Here is a 16720-nt window from a genome sequence, read left to right as displayed (position 1 = left end):
TGTTGTGTGACCGTCCCCACCCCCATCCTCATAGCTCCTCATCTTTCCAAACGGAAACTGTTCCCATTAACAGTGACCCCCCACCTCCTCCCCCAGCCCTTGGCAACCACCGTTCTCCTTTCTGTCTCTATGAATCTGCCCACTCTAGGGACCTTATATAAATGAAACCATACAGAATTTGTCCTTGTGTGACGGGCTCATTTCACTCAGCATAAGGTCCTCCAAGTTCAGCCATGCGGTGGTGGGTGTGAGAATGTTACTCCTTTTCAGGGTCAAGTAATACTCCACTGTGCGGAGGGACCGCCCTTCATCCGTCCACTCATCCGTCGAAGGGCAGTGTGTGGTGTCCTGCTTCCACCCGTTGGCTGTGCGAGGCATGAGACTACGGATTAGCTCTTTTTAAGCCTCGTTCCTCATTTGTAAATGGTGTCCTTGTCCTCATATTTGAACTGAGTCGGTTCGTTTCTCACGTGCTCGGCAAGCTGCGGAGGCCTGGTGAGCAGCGGCGATGCTGGCATTTGCTCTGGGCTCTCTGCGTGCCAGGGGCACTTTGGTGGACTTCACATGTTTTGTTTTTTTAAGGTTTTATTTATTTTAGAGAGGGGGAAGGGAAGGAGAAAGAGGGAGAGAGACATTAAGTGTGGTTGCCTCTCGCACACCCCCTGCTGGGGACTTGGCCTGCAACCCCTGTGCCCTGACTGGGAATTGAACTGGTTAACCCTTTGGTTCACAGGCCGGCGCTCAATCCACTCAGCTACACCAGCCAGGGTGGACTTTACGTGTTTTTATGCATCCAACCCCCACAACGCTATGAGGTGGGTGCCAGTACCATCCCATTTCATGGCAGCAGAGAGAAGTAGTGACCTTGCCCAAGGTCAAACAGCCAGGAAGTTGTAGAGCTAGAATGGGAACTTGAGACTGACTCCAAGTCCAGGTCCCTCAGCCCCATGCCCTCTCGGGATGGGCTTTCTCCTGCTCCTGGTCCCAAGTGCAGGGAGCTCGGGACTTTGCAGGGGACTGTTCTCATGACTACCCCCCCCCACCATGCCTTGTCTCTAACATTCCCAGTGGTGGGGAGTGGGCTCCCAAAGGGGTCACCTCCAGTTTCCTTGGGAAGATGGAGAAAGACACTCCAAAGCTCTGCGTTCCGTCCAGTTGGCCAAAACGTGCCCAGTTTCACCGAAAAGTAACATCCCTTCAACCCATCCTGCGTAAAACAGAACAAAGCAACAACAAAAGCCATTCAAAATCATGCTAAATCTCTTATTTTATACATCTTTTTTGAAAAAAATGCTAAGGATATATCATTAATATCCAAAATGTCAAAATCCACCCCTAACTCATCTCCAGGACCAAACGGAGGCAAGACCACCAGACGCCGCAGACGCGTGCCTGGAGGCGGGACTGGCCCTTCCGTCCCTGACTCGCAGCTCCGGGTGACGGCACGCTCCCTCTGGTTTGCGGCTGGACTCAGGGCCCCTGGGGACTGTCGGAATTTCTGCCTGGAGACCATCTGGCCTAATTACCCCTGTGGCTGGCACCAGGCCTGCAACTAGTCTCGGTTTTGAGGCAAAGGTGCTGGCAGGTGCCCAGAGGAGCCCTCTCCCGGGCCACCCTGAATGCCAGCCCCCTTCCAGGCAGCGTCAGCTTGGCTGGGACAAGTGTCATTGCTCCAGGCTGGGAGAAGTCAGCTGGTTCTTTGCATCTAGGAAACGAACCAACAAACAAACTTCTTCTGCCCCTAAGAGGGTTGGCAGTGCAGGGCGGCAGCAAAGCATGTAGTTACTGTTTCTCTCCTCTGTGAAGAGGAAGACAAAGGGCTAAAACTACCAGGTCACTGTCAACAGCGGCCCTAAGTCCTGAGAAATCGGCCAGACACTTCTGACCCACCCCGTGATCCGGGCAGGCCCCTCCCCCCCTCTGCCAGCAGAGCCCGCCGAGGCTCTGAGGGACAGTGGGTAAGAGGCCATGGTCAGGGGCCGGGGGCCCCAAGGAGGTGATTCCGGTGAACGTTCCACCAAACCTGATGTTGGTCACAGGTAGAACCGCCAAGACACCCTAGAAGGAGGTGGAGCAGTGCTGACCGGTGCTGGGGGCACCTGGAAGGGAGCGAGGGGCCGAGGACTAAGGTTTGGGGTTCTTAATTTGGGGCCCCCCGAAGCAGACCTTGGGGCAGGGATTCAGTGTCAATGGTTTGTTACGAAGGTGAGGTCAGCAGACTAAAAGCCCCCAAGAAGCCCCTAAGGATGTCCTAGTCCCCAAGCCTGAGAGTCCGTTCCAGGATGTGGAAATGGGGCCTTGCTGTGGGGAGAAGATGCTCGATTATCTAGCCAATCATGGACAGTCGGAAGGCAGGCAGAAGAGGGGTCAGAGGAGCATGGTGTGAGAAGGACTTGACCTGCTGGCTGGCTTTGAAGGTGGAGGAGGGGAGCAGGGGGCCTGGCAAGGGGGGGGCGGGTGATGGGAAAGGGGAGGACCTTCTTCCCTCCTAGAGTCTCCGGGAAGGACTGCAGCCCTGCCCACACCTCGATTTAGCCAGGACACGCCCAAGTGCCAGACTCCTGGCCTCCAGACCTGTGTTAGAATAAATTTGTGCTGTTTAAGGTGGCAAATTCAGGGTCATTTGTTGCAGCAGAGACAGGATACCTAGTCACGTGGAGGGCCCAGGACTCCTGTGAACGTGGGAGGCGGTGGGAGGGGCTTTGATTCTGGCAGCCAGAGAGAGCCCTCAGGAAGACTGGCAGGCACTGGGAACCAGAGGTCAGGTGAGAGGCCTCAGCCACCTCTGCACAGCGCACAGGGACCAGATGGTGGGGTCCAGACCACGGTGGGGTTTCTCATTGAGTTTGGGAATGCCCAGACTCTCTCAGACGCTGATCTGATGCGCCACCCTGCTCCACAACCTCCCTGGGCTCCCCATTGCCCCACAGTCCTGCCCTGCCCCCCCCCCCCACAGTAGGGCTGGCCTGCTCCCCTAGTCGGACCCTGCATCCTGCCCAACAGGCTTCCCACCCCCCAGATGCGTCCAGCTCCTTGCACTTTCCCATGGCCCTTAGTTGTCACATGGAGACTTTGCAGATGCTGTTCCCACTGCCTGGAACCCCCTCCTCCTGCCTCTTCCTAATGACTGTTCTGCCAGCGACCTCTTTTTCCTGCTAGCAGGGCTGCTGTGCCTGACTCGGCTCTGCTTCCGGGAGCCCAGCCCAGGGCCCGACCCACAGGGCGGGCTCAGGGTGGGACGCTGCTCTGCAGACCCCGAGTCACGGGAAGGGCACGCCCTGCAGCCCACAGCCCAGCCACTGTCCCCTCGGCTGGGCTATTCTTATTTCTTCCCCTGCAGAGCGGAGGCTGGAGGGCAGGTTCTCAGATGGAGCCAGTGAGAACTGCCAGACCCAGGGAAGACACTTGTCCGGTGCTGCCCGGCCAGAGGCCACCAGGAATGACCACGGGGGCCCCTCCTCTGGAGCCCGGCCCCACAACCTCAGCTGCTGTGGGGGGAGTCCCCTGAGATGCAGCTGGGATCAGGGCCCAGCTTCGCCCTGCTCTCGCTCTCATTGTGTGACAGTGAGTGGGTCCTGCTGCTTGTCTGCCCAGTGGGTGGGGCCCCGCTCTCTCCTGCAGGTCGTTCTGAGGGTCAAGTGATAAACCAATAAGCCTAACTCGAACATCACTTTAAAGAGGTCAAACTGTCACTTGATTCAAAATCAAATACAGATCAGTGCCAATCCGGCCAGGTATCCTCCCCTAAGGCTGTTTTCTCGGTCCTCTCCTTCCTCCCCATCCCTGCCCCTCTCTCTAAATATATTTATTTATTTATACTTATGTAAACACACGCAGAGGGAGTGAGAGGTTGTTACGAGAACGTATATTTGTATTTCCATTTTTACACACATCTCACCACGACGGAGCGCCTCCCCTGTGCCCCAGGTTGACACCTAGCAGGTGCTCCTGAACAGTAGCTTTTGTGCCGCACCCTCCTTCGTCAGCAGCATCACGATTTGGGGCTTCAAATTGTACTCACTGATGAGTAGCCCCCAGGCACTGTACTGGGCTCCCTGCGGGGAACGTCCGCATTTCGTGGATGAGGAAGCCAAGGCTCCGGGAGGCTGCAAGGCCTGGCCAGGATCTCACGGCTGGCTGGAGGCAGAGCCAGGAGTCACACCACAGGCTTTGGACCCCATTCGGCTCCATTCTGCGGCCACTGCGATCGTCCGACCCCACGGAAGGGCAGCTTTTCTCCACTCTTGTTCCCAGGCACCTTTTGCAGGTCCCAGGCATGACAGGCTCACCCAAGCTGTCCCCCACCCCCAGGGCCCCCTCATTCTTTGGACTAGCAATAGGGAGGAATGTGTCTGCCCAGCTTCCCCCGAACTCCATGGGACCCCACCCTGCTCCTGGAATCACCAGGGTCAGGCCGTCAGTGTCATCCCTGAAGGGTGACCCAGTGTCCAGATGGGGCAGGGCCGAGCCCTAAGTCAAACGGCAAGAGAGAACATAGGGCCAGCCCTGCCCTGCCCCGCCCTGGCCCTCCCTGGCCCGCCCTGCCCTGTCGTAGGGGAAGTGGTTTCATCAATCCCTCCCATCTCTTGTTAGGGCACCCCAAAACACCACTGGGACTCTGGGTCGCAGGTCTGGGTCACCCTCATTAAACCCAAGCTCCTGGAAGGCGGGACCCCCCACGGTTTACTCATCTCCAAGGTCCCATCCCCCCTACTCCCCACCCCCACCCACAGAGCTGCTGGGACGGGCCTGGGACGAGGTGGGAGGGATGCCTGAAAGAATTCTTCAACTCCCGACACTAGGCCATTACTGGCGGGGATCTAGACTCATAAAGTAAGAGCTCTCGGCATGTCTGTGTTCTGTCACATGTAGCTCCCGGGACAGAGAGGCCCTGGACTCAGAGTCAGAAGACTTCTTTGAACTCAGGGTGCCCCACGTACCGGCTGTGTGGATGGAACAACTCGCCTAACCTGGCTGAGCCTCAGTTCCCTCATCTGTAAGACGGAAGCAATGAAGCCTACCGTGCGGGTTGTTGGAATGGGGGGGGGGGAATCAGACAGCACAGGTAAAGTACCTGGCAGAGAAGGATAAAATCATATCAACCATAACACCCCTGACACATGCCAGGCCCGTTTCTGTGCAGCAAGCCGGGCTCCCTGGCTCCTTTCTGTGGGGCAGGGTCATTTGCACCCCACTGCAGTCTGCTCTGGGTGTCCTTGCGTCCTATGTCACTCAGCCCCCCGAATTAGAATATACTCGCTGTCTGTTCATTGTCTGTCATTCCCCCACAAGGACACCACTGTCAGAACAGCAGGAGCTTACCCGTTCTGTGTCCCACTCCATGCCAAGCACCCAGAACGGGCCGCCTAGCGCACGGTAGCAGTTGGTTAAAGACTGAGTGAATGCTCGCTTCAGTAACTTTTCCATTTTACAAGATGAGAAAACCGAGGTGCAGACAGGCAGAGGGGGCTGGCTCTCCCAGGCATGTCCACACTCCTCCCACACCACGGTTCAACTTTGGAGCGACAGGGAGTGGAGGGGCCCAGGGTGCCTGGACTCAAGGCCTGGCTCTGCCCCAGACGAGCTGTGTGACCTACGGTAAGTCACTTGAGCTCTCTGGTCCTCAATTTCCTGTTGGTAAAACAGAGGAGTTGCTAGTAGCTGCCTCTCGGGGTTGCTTGGGAATGAAATGAGGTCAGTCTGTACAGTGATTAGCTTAGTGCAGGGCCGAGACACGAGCTGAAGGAATGTCAACTATCGACAACACCCTCTGTGACGCTAAGAAGAAACATGTCTGGAGAGAGGTGACTCAGCCACAGTTACCTGCTGAGCCCCACATACTCCCCACCTGCCGCCCTTGAGGACTGACCACACTTGGGGAGTGAGCCAGGTGGAGCAATGGGCTCCCAAGACTGTCGGGATGCTCGAGTGCACCGTGGGGCGGGGGCGGGGCCAGGCCTGGGGACCGATATCGGCACCACACTCAGCTCCCGGAAATGGGCGCGCCCACGGTGGCCCGTGCTGGCCAGTGCTGGCCCATACTGGACACAGCTGCTGAGGCTCCGGATTGGGAGGAAGCAGAGTAGGACTGTGGGCCTGGCAGGGAGCCGGGGATGGGTGAACAGGAATGGGGAGCATGCTGAGAGGGAGGGGCACCCCATTGCTGGAAGCCTGCCTCTGCCCCAGCCACGCCCAGGCACGGACCCATCCGGTTAGAGGCTGGGGCTCCAGAGGACCCCCATTCTGCTCTGGAGGGCTGACTTCCTTGACCCAACTCCCAGGGACCGGAAGGCAGTTCTAGATGCCCGGGTGTCGATTTACAAAGAGCCATGGGTCAGTTCGGCAGACAAGAATCATCGCGTCCTCCCTCACCCTGCCCCAGGACAGAATCGAATTCTGGTTAAGAGGCGGGTGTAGGTTTCTGAGACCCTCTGGAATGCAGATCACCTCCAGGGGCTTGGGACAAGCTGTTGCAAAGAGTTGATGTGATGTGGCTTGAAGAATGAGGGTCTGCTTGCCCTCTGTGTGACCTCTCTCTGCCTCAGCCTCCCCATCTGGAAAACGGGAGGGATGACAAGCCCCTCACAGCTCTTCCTCCCAGAAGACCCTCTTTCCGGCCAGAAGGACAGCAGACCGTGTCTCTGCAGGCGCCTGGTGTGTGGGAACGCCTCGTTCTTGCTGCAGGTGCCTGATGACCCGCCTGGCCTACCCTTACCCCGGCTGTGAGAGGATTTAGCGTGAAGGCAAAGCATCGTCAGAATTTGCATGGCGGGCAGGGCTCTTGTATTTATCTGACTTTGATTCAGTGCCCAGCAGGTAGTGGGCCCCGTGTGACCCTCTCTGCCACTTCGGGGTCCAGAGTTTCTGCCCAGCTCACATCTAAAGTGAGACAGGCTAAGGCATCTCTTTCCACCGCAGAGGAGACCCGTCTTGGGGGTCGGTTCCAAACAGGTGGCCAGAGTGTCAGAGCTAAATCTGAGTTCTGACTCCACTGCATGGCTCTGGGCAAGCCACTTAATCTCCCTGCGCCCGCCTCCTCGTTTGGAAAATGGTGTAACTCATCACCCTGGGAGAGGTCAGCATTGTTGGTGACCAGCTCAGCGCGGGAAGAGCATCCTTCTCCCACCTTGGAGGAGCTGGGGCCCTTTGTCACATGTCTCTGGCCACCGGGGCCCCAGGATCACCGAGGACACAAGACTATGGGAGGGGACCCTGGATGGTGGCCGAGCTCCCAGGGAGACAGTGCTGCTTGAAGAGAATGCCTCAACCGTGCCAGCTGAGAAAAGTGGGCCTGGGGGACCGTGACAGTGCCTGTGAGCCCCTTCTGTCCCGGGGGAGCACCTGATGGAAGGCGGGGCTCAGTGGGCAGCTCCGAGGGCAGGGAGCACGAGGACAGGGAGACCTGACGAGCTCACAGCCACGAGAGCAGAAGCCAGAAGCCTGTGATGGGCTCAGGATCGTCCCAGAGAGGGGTCGAGGGTGGGGGCAGTGACCGTTAGCGCCCTGAGCCTGGGACTCAGCCCGCATTGGCTCCTTGTTGGCTCGGCCTATGTCCCTTTAAACAGGAAGGGCGGTGTGCTTGGTCCCCGGGGAAGCAGTGGGCAGTGGCGAGCTAAGGAGTGAAGGGAGAGGGCCCCGCCCTGAGCTGGTGGGAGGAAAGCCTGGCATCCACTCAGGAGGCCGGCCGGGCCCTGAGAAATGAATGCTCTCCAGAGCTGCGCGGGATCCCGGCACTTTCGGGGACACTTAAGTTGTGTTCCTCGCCGTGCAGTTGTCCTTGCTGCCCCTGTGAGGTCCTTCCCCTGCAGACAGAGGCCGTGAGAGCATTCTGGGTGGTCGGGCCAGATGGCACTGAGGCAGGGCCCCTCGGCGAGGAGTGGCCGGCTGCCCTGTCCCAGGGTGGGACCGACAGGAACTTGCTGCGGGGAGCTCTGAATTGTAGCGAGAGCTCCAGAAAGCTAACAAAAAACGTGTTTTCAAGACGGACAAGGCCAAGGCAAGTGACAGGACAGGGGCCCTCAGGGGTGGGGGAGGAGACCAGAATAGCTGAGTGTGTGTCCCTGGGCACCAGGCACTGTGCACAGAGAGCTCGGGGCGCAGGAGCCCTGCGAGGTCAGGTGGTCACTCAGGTTTACAGGAGAAAAACGACATTTGGAAAGGCGAAACCGCCGGCCGGGCTCCCTGGGCTGGATCCCTCGCTCCTCCTGACGCTGCATCGCAGGCCGTCTTATCGTGGCCTTTGTCTTCACCTCCCTCACTCCCTCTCTGTCCCTCCCTCTTTCATAAGTGATTTCATGGACTTGCACGCTCAGGTCTAAGGCACGCGTGTCTCCAGGTGTGCGCACTCTTGGTGCCACTGCCCCCGTCAAGACCTGGAACAGCCCCACCTCCCGATCCCCTCGCCCTCACACCCCTTTCTACCCGACGCCCCTCCCCTACCAAAGCACCCCCTGACCTGTTTCCTGCCCCCGCAGGAACTTCACGTGCAGGGTTCAGGCTGGCTCTCTCCTGGCGTTGTTTTGCTTTCATTGTGAAATCGGGGGTGGGGGGACAGAGGAAGGGCTGAGGCCAGGCTCCACCAGCCCAGGGAACAACGTTTTCTGAACTGCGTGTCCTGGGGGCCCGGCTCCCACTGGCAGGGTGTGCGTGTCGGCATCAGGTCCCCTCCCCGCTCCTCTGCGCAGCACACTGACCCACTTTCCCTCCTGCTGACCCGCCTGCAGCCGGACGCTCCCCTGGCCCCGAGCTTTCCTTCATAGCCCTCGGCACAACTGTGCTGGATCATATTAGTTTTTCTTCAGTATCCGCATCCCCCGGCGAGGCAGCTCCCAGGCATGCCCAGGTACGTTGTGGCCTCGTTGTATTCCCAGGTGTCACTGGCCCCAGAGCTCCCAGCACTCAGTAAAGCTCTGTTAGATGATTGCTATAGGACAACGTCTCTGTGTGTGTGTGTGTGTGTCCATGTGGGAGAGAAAACCAGAGCGTGGGCCAGCATAGGCTGAGGAGTACAGACCAGCTCAGGGGTGGCCCTGCCTGGGAGGTGAGGGGACAGCAGCCCCAGGTGGGGTTTATTGAGCCTGGCTGGGACCCACGTGCATTACCTGTGCGCACCCTCTCAATCCTTACCCGCCTCCCGGGAGGAAGGGACCTCCATCGACTCATGTTATATACCAGCAAAGAGGCCTAGGGAGGCCCTGCAAGCTAGCCCAGGCCTCACCAGGCCAGCGTCCTCTGCAACTTTCTGCTGAGGCCGTCACAAGCCCACCCAGGGTGCGGAGGCAGTGATGCGGACCCGCCGTGCCTGGCATGCAGGGAACTTCAGGTCCGCGTTGTAAAATCATCACTATGCACAATTAAATCAGTGAAGAAATATCTAAAATTTAGGGAGTACTTATCAGAGCCAGGCATTATGCGAAACCTATTTATATCGCTAATACGATATGAAATACACGTTTACATTTGATATTTAAAATAAATAAATGTAACAGTAAAAGCACACAGGTGAAAATCACAGGGACTTTGCTTCTGCCCCTGGCCGCGCTGGTCACAGTGATCACAGCCAGTAGTTGGGGAGCCCTCTGGCCCTCACAGCTCCCCATGCCTGGGGCTGGCCGCCCAGCCCAGCCCAGCCCAGCCCCCCGAAGCTGGTGGCTGCTGGACACTTCCGCCCCTCACACAGGGCTTTGAGCTTCTCTCTCCTAGGTGGGCTAACCAGCTCTTTGCGAATGAGAGCCCTCCTGCCCCCTCTCTGTGCTGACCGCCAGGCCAGAGCTTCTTGGGGCATCGCCACAGCAGGAAAATCAGTTGGTTGCCCACACATGAGCTTCAGCCCACCTGAACACTGGACAGTGGGAGGGAAGGACTGGGTGGTGAGCAGTCAGGGCCGCATGGCGACGTGGAGTAACCACTGGGACTGGGGACAGAGCTCCTTTGTCCTCGGCCTGCCAAGGGATGCCTCCTCTCCGGGGCTGGTGGCACCATGTTCCCGTGGAGGCAGGACCGGGCTGCAGGCCGGAGTGGGCAGTTCCCCTCTTCTGTGCGTGTGTGCATGTGAGTGAGGGGGTGGGGCAGTGGCAGAGGAAGAGCGTGTGTAGGTAGGTCACTTAACCCGCTAATCCAACAGGACCACAGACAGCGAAGTGACCAGAGGGAGCCGTTGCCATCTGGACGTGACGAGTCCAGAGGGAGGTGTGGGAGGCCACTGTGGAACCATACCTAGGGACACTGAGCATCGTGTGGTCCACCCTTTCGTTTTACAGATGGGGAAACTGAGGTCCAGAGGGAGAAAGGCCTTGTCTGGGGTCACACATGTACATACACATGAGTGGCCTCCCGGGCACTAAGCCTCCGTTTTCTCATCTGCAAAACGGTCCGTGTGAGCTGGGCTCCGCCTCCGAATCTTCCCAGGCAGTGGCCGCTGCTCCGGGCCCGGGAAGCACTCTTCTGTAATCGGAAAATGTTGTGTCTAAGTTTCGGAGGCTGAAACCTCAACGTTAAAGGGTCACATAAGATAGCAGAGGATGACAAGCCACCCTTATTTTTATGACTTTTCTGGTTGGCTCTGCTTGGAGCACTTTCTGGTATTTTCCGTGCCTGGGGCGTCACCAGCTGCCCTTTGGGCCTGAGCAACCTTTCCTCCCAAACCCCAGATACCAGCCCAGCTGTAGGAGGGCTGGTGGCCATTTGGACGGTTCCCAGCTGGTCTCCTCTGGACATTTGTGACGTGTGGGCGAGAGCTTCCTTCCTGCCACGTGGGGGCTGGGGCCTGTCCTAGAAACGTCGGGTACAGTGGGGGCGGTAGAGTCGGAGCCCAGAGACCTGGGCCTCACCCTGCACAGCCACTTACTCTGTCATCTCAGGCAGCCAGCTTACCCTCTCTGAGCCTAATTCCTTCACCCAGCTCTGCCCAGTCTGCGCCAGCGAGTGCACAGAGCCAGGCAGCTGAGCAGTGGGGACTCGGGTGAGACAAACGGGCCCTCCCTCCAGGCACTCCCAGTTTCGTGGGAGAGGCAGCCAGGGAAACAGACAGGGATAGGCAGCGGGACTTTTCTGTGGCTGCAGGAGACTGTGTGCTGCCTGGGCATCAGGAGGACTTCCTGGAGGAGGCAGAGTCTGGGCACCGGTTTCTCTTCTGTGAATTGAGAGGGTCATATTAACTGACGTTTTGTATTTTGGAGTATAATTTTATTTTTAACTATTTTATTATAAAAGTAATACATGTGCCTCAGGACAATTTTCAAGAGAGCAGAAAGGCGGTGAGTGCAAAGTCATTCCTGGGAGGAACTGCTGTCCAGCCTTCCGGAAATGTTCCGTGTGCGTGGAAACTTGCGTGGGAAAACCGTCACATAAATAATAATAGTAATAATAGCTCCCACTTACTGAGTGTTCACTAGGTGCCAGGCTCACTGATTGTGCTCGCTCTTGTCACTTACCAGTATCTCTACATCTGAACCCACTTTTCACGATGCTGCAGAAGATGCCTGGTGTGTGTGTGGTGGGGGGCACGTGGGTAAACACAGGCCACCGCCTTCGTCAGAAGCTGCCTGGCTCCCTCAGAAACCTCCCTATGGTTGAGTTACTGTTTCCTTGGCGTTCAGACATGGAAACTGAGCCTCAGAGAAGCCAAGTGACGCTCCAAGACTGCAAGGCGACCAACGGCAGTTCCGTGCTGTGACCAACCAACCACGTGTGGGTCTGGACCCCGTGGGCTGCCACAGTCCTCAGATCTGGGGTCCCGGAAGAGAGCTGGATTAAATATAACCCAGGTAGGCAGGAGGCGGTGTCGAATGCACGGGCTTACACACCAGTGCCAACCAAAGGCCAGCACCGCCCGCACCCTGCTGGGCTCCTGGCACAACCACATCAACCTGTCTCTCCGGATTCAGGCTGGTGGCCCTCACTGCCACTCACCCGGGTGCCCGTGCAGGGCGAGGCTCTGTCCCCAGATATGTCACTCAGCAGCCTCATGACTCTGCTTCCAGAAATCAGGGTCATGGCACTGGACTCCAAGCTGGATGGGTGCAGGGCTCTGCAGCGTGGCCTGTGGTCGGCCAGCCGGAGAGCCACCGCAGCCCCTTGGGTTGTCACTGGCTGGGTGGGCCTGAGCCTGGGCAAATCACTTGCCTTCATTTCTTCTTTTCCAAAAGTTAAGGTGGAATTCAGATATCACAAAATTACCTGTTTTAAAGTGGCACTGAGCACATGCACCATATTGTGAGACCACCGCCTTATCTAGTTCCGGGACATTTTCATCTCCCCAGCGGAGACCCCATGTCTGTTAGCAGTCACACCCACCCCTGCCACCAGCCCCTGGCAGCCGCTCCTCCGTCTCCCACCCTTACGGAAGCGTCTGTCCTGGGCATTTCACGTACAAGGCGTCATCCAGTACGTGGTCTTTTGTCATTGGCTCTTTTTTTCACTCAGCATGATTTCCTGAGGTCCCTCCATGGCGGAGCCGAGCCGGTGCTATAACATTCCTCGTTATAGCTGAAAAATATGCCGTCGTGGGACATATCGCATTTTGTCCGTCCATCCTTCTGTCTGTGGACATCGGGGTTGTGCCCGCCTTTTGGCTACTGTGCACAGCACCGCTGGGATGCTCGGCCTTTCTCACATCTGTGGAATGGGGGTAACACACACACCTGCCCCGGGGGCTGCTGGGAAAGGCAGTGGGCTACAGATGGAAAGCCCCTACCTGGCACGTGGTGAGCGCTTCATTGCTGTTTCTGCTGGGTGCTCACTGAACAACCTAACGCCTGTCGAGCGCTTACTGGGTGAGATTCTAAGCCCTTCAACTCATAACTCACTCTTACCTGTTCTCACTCCTCCGTGGCAAGGCTTTCTATTCATTCGCTGACTTATACAGCAACCCTACTGGGTAGGCCGCACTGATCAGTTTCACCTTCTAGAAAACCTAGGCCCAGAGAGGTCAGCTGATGAGGTGTCTATGGAGGAAGGATTTCAACCCAGCCGGCCTGACCCTGAAGCCTGTGCCCTTACCTTAGCATTCCTGCTGGTCTACCCTTGGGGGGCGGTTGTCCCCATGTCCACCCACAGTGAGGTCTGGGACAGTCGTTGGACGCTGGACCGTGGTGGGCACTTTCACTTTCTCTTCCCTGGACTTGATCTGTTCTGCGTGTTTGTAACTGATTGTTTTTACAATGAGCAGATAAGAATTCTGTGCTCAGGGAGAAACAGGAAGCATGATTTTAGCCGATGGCACATTATATGTTCCCTACAAAGAGCTGAACACAGTTCCACGTGAGCCGGACCCCAATCATTCGGGAAAGTGCCAGGGAGACCCCGGGGGCCCCTCGCCAGCAGCTTAGTAGGAGGAGGATCATCTCTGTGGGCTGGGGGGGGGGAGGTCTGAGGTTTCATACAAGTTTAGTATCTTTCCAGCTTTTCCAAGTTTATTTCGACAACAAACAAGTTTTGCTTTCATGACCAGAAAGAAAGTAACTCTTTCCTCACGACAGTCAGCATGGAGGGGAATAAAGGGGAGAAAGGAAAAAACAGAACTTCCCAGCTTGAGCCCAAGGGCGTCTCCATTTTGGACCTGGCTGGCCAGTGTGTCTGATCCGTGACAGCCAGGGAGCTCACGGGAAGCTAGCAGACGGGATTTCCCTGCATGAGGGCCAGGCCCAGGGATTGCCAGCTGGACACTGCTGCTTGTCACCTCGTTCCAGCCCCCAGCCCAGGGCTTGTCCACTGCCTTCCGCCTGGGGTTCCTTCACCCTCTCCGGCCCTTCAGGCACAATCGGTGGGCCTACTGGAGCATTAAAAGGAGCCGACTGCAATTGAAGAAGGCGTCGGCCAAGCTGTGGCGGACAGGTGCTTCTACACTGTGAAGCCGTATTGCCTGCTCTGATCACAGGCCCTGGCACACCGCAGGGGCTTCGTACAGGCTAAATGCCTGGCATTGGCACTGGCCCTATCTAGAAAGAGGACACCGAAGGCCCAGAGAGGTTAAGCAACTTGACTAAGGCCACGCAGCCAGGAAGAGGCTGGGCCACAGCGCTCTGTCCCATGCTGCACGGGTGCTCTCGGCCGTGTGGCAGCGCTCCCCTGCTCTGGGTTCTAGTTTCTGGTGGGAGCTGGTCCTGGGTGATGGCCAGAGTCCAAATCCCAACTCTGCCACTTCCTATCTGTGTGACTGTGAGCAAGCTTCCTGACCCCGCTGTGCCCCCATTTCCCTGTCTGTAAATGGGTACAGTAGCAACGCCTTCCATGCTGACTGTCGAGAGGACTAAGTGACCCCTGCCTGGTCCAGAGTGCACATGGCATTTGCTAGTTAAAGAAAAGCGAGCTTCGTAGGGGGTCAGCTGAGCTGCTGGGCAGAGCTGGGCACTGAACCATCATCTCACTGGAGGCTGCTGGATGCTGGGCTGTGCAGCAGTGGCAGCGGGGCCTTCTCCCAGCCCAGGGGGGGACTGCTGAGCCCTTTGCCCCGGCTGGACAGCTCCACGGCTGCCTGTCCTTCTCCCTGACACACACCTGATTCTGGGACCCCTTACGCCCCCATTCGCCCTGGTGTAAAGTGTACCCCCTCACCTAAGAGAGGCGGGAGTCGAGCCTCTCAGCCAGGGAGGGGGACTTCTGCCATAGCCAGGATGGCCAGAGAGAGGGCTGGACCCTTCATGACAAGGAAGCAGGGTCAGAGTCCCTCTGGGGGAGTCCGGAAGTTTCCTGGAGGCGGGGTACGGTGGCTGGTTGGCGTTGACAGGATGGGCCGAGAGGAGAGAGCCTTCTCAGCCGTGGAGGGGCAGCGTGTGCGAAGGCGGGGACAGCAGAGAACACGCATCTGACCCCGCGGCCACCTTTGCTTTGGCAGGACACCCAGGGCTGGCCTGGCCCAGCCCTGACAGCAGCTGCCAGGAAAACAGGTCAGAGCAGGACAGACCCTGGCGGCACTGCACGCGAGCTTGGTGGGGACACCAGTGTGGGTGGGCTGGGCAGGAATGGGCGACTGGCCTGGCCCCTCGGCCTCCCTGGGACTGTCACTCCCACCCTGAAGTCCGGGCCACCCAGTGAGTTTGCAGGCCAGTCACAACCAGCAGCTGGGGCAAGGGGGGAGGAAGGGGAAGCCCAGAGCCTGGGTGGGAGCCCTGTCCCCGCCCAGCTGTCCTGAGCCAACCCCGCCCAGGAACTAGGCCCAGCCTTTGCGGGCTGGATCGCCCTCAGCCCAGGTTGCACTGGCCGGGGCAGCCAGCACTCTGTACCTCCGTTTGCCCTTTGTAAACGGAGATAAGAATGTCCTCCCTCACAGCTCCTCAGAGCGCCCAGGGAGCTGGTGTGGGAGAAAGCGCATTTAGGCAGAGGGCTGTCGCCACCGCCGCCGAGACCATTCCTGTTACTGCGCTGTTAGGGCTGGCGCTCCGGAGGCTGCTCCGTTCGGTGGCAGAAGGCAGACAGACCTATGTTTGAATTCTAGCTCTGCTTCTGGGGAGCTGTGGATCTGGGCAAATCACTTCTTCGAGCCTCAGTTTCCCTGTCTGTAATCATCTAGGAGGGGTGTGTCCCTGGCTCAGCAGTGGGGGGTGGCTGTCCTCCAGGAAAGGCCAAGGTCAGCCCCAAAGGGCAGGGTCCCACCAGGGCAGCTCCAAAGCCAGAGGCACTCTTGGGCCAAGGCCAGGCCACTGTCTTGGCCTCCTGACGCCATCCCTGACCCTGGCTGACCCCTCCCCGCCCCAGCCCCACTCCCAGCCAGCCTGCAGTGTTGAATGTCATAACCCCTCACCCCTGCACGAACCCTCCCCATTTATGACGAGGCATTCACCTAAAAAGTGCTGCCATCCCTTACACAGCGCACTGTTCCGCTGCCGCCATGGGCAGGCCCTGTCGCTTGGGCCCACAGAAGCCAAGGCTGGCAGAGACAGGCAGACAGACAACCGCAGCCAGCACCCCCTCCGAAGCTCAGGCACAAGGGTCAGGGGCTTTGGGAGAGATCGGGCAGGGCTCTCCTGAGGAGGCGGCCTTAGGCTGGGCCTCAGAGGGGCCCCAGGGCCTTGGTGTCCCCCTCAATTTAAGACTAGCTTCGTTATGGGCTCCCAAGGCCCAATGCACGCTGGGAGCTTGGTGCGGGCTCAGTGGTGTACACAGAGTGAACGAGATGGGACCCGGAACTCTTCCCGGGGAGAGAATGTGACTCTGGGAAGTTCCTTAGTTGAGCCTCCTAGGGTGGCAAAGGAAGCATCAGGGAACATCGGTGACTGAATGGTAGACAATCCTCCTCAGCTACCAAATCCCAGGCCTTGTCACTCCGAGCTCCTCCCGGCCTAGACCACCCAAGGACAGGGAAGCCCTGACAGTTGGCGCCTTCGCTGTGCCGTGTGGCCTCAGGCTGCCCACCGGGCTCCCTCGGCCTCAGTCTTCCCGTCTGGGGAATGGGACTGGGGAATGGGACCGGGGAATGGGACCGTAACCACAGTGTGCCCAGGGCTGCGTGGGGGTGGGAGAGCTTAGCTCCTGATCTCTGGAGCCCCCAGGGTCCCTGGGGAGACTCCATGGGGATTCGGAGCAGGAAGCTCCCTTATCAGCAGCTCCCAGGCACCCTGGTGCCAGCCATGCAGCACCCTCTTTAATTATCACATCTTGTCCCCACACCCCAGTGCAGCTCTGTCTGCCTGAATACACTAATTCAGACCCTCAAATGGGGTGACGATGACGCATGTCAGAGATGAGAAGACAAGGCCTGCAGTGGCCTCTGGACTCCAACAGG

General features: G+C 58.2%; 1 long non-coding RNA gene across 1 annotated transcript; it reads right to left on the bottom strand.

Annotated features, from left to right (window-relative positions):
- Window positions 1–382: 382 nt before the first annotated feature.
- On the bottom strand, window positions 383–1614 carry LOC123477998 (uncharacterized). The gene is made up of 3 exons (XR_006653091.2): window positions 1527–1614; window positions 1099–1207; window positions 383–558 (listed from the first exon to the last, which is right to left on the bottom strand). It is a non-coding gene; the product is annotated as an uncharacterized lncRNA (long non-coding RNA).
- Between the last annotated feature and the right edge of the window lie 15106 nt (window positions 1615–16720).

This window comes from Desmodus rotundus, chromosome 4, assembly GCF_022682495.2.
Source record: "Desmodus rotundus isolate HL8 chromosome 4, HLdesRot8A.1, whole genome shotgun sequence".
In the NCBI taxonomy this organism is placed as follows: Eukaryota; Metazoa; Chordata; class Mammalia; order Chiroptera; family Phyllostomidae; genus Desmodus; species Desmodus rotundus.
The sequence above is the reverse complement of the archived record's forward strand: the minus strand, read 5'-3'. Positions and strand labels throughout refer to the sequence as shown.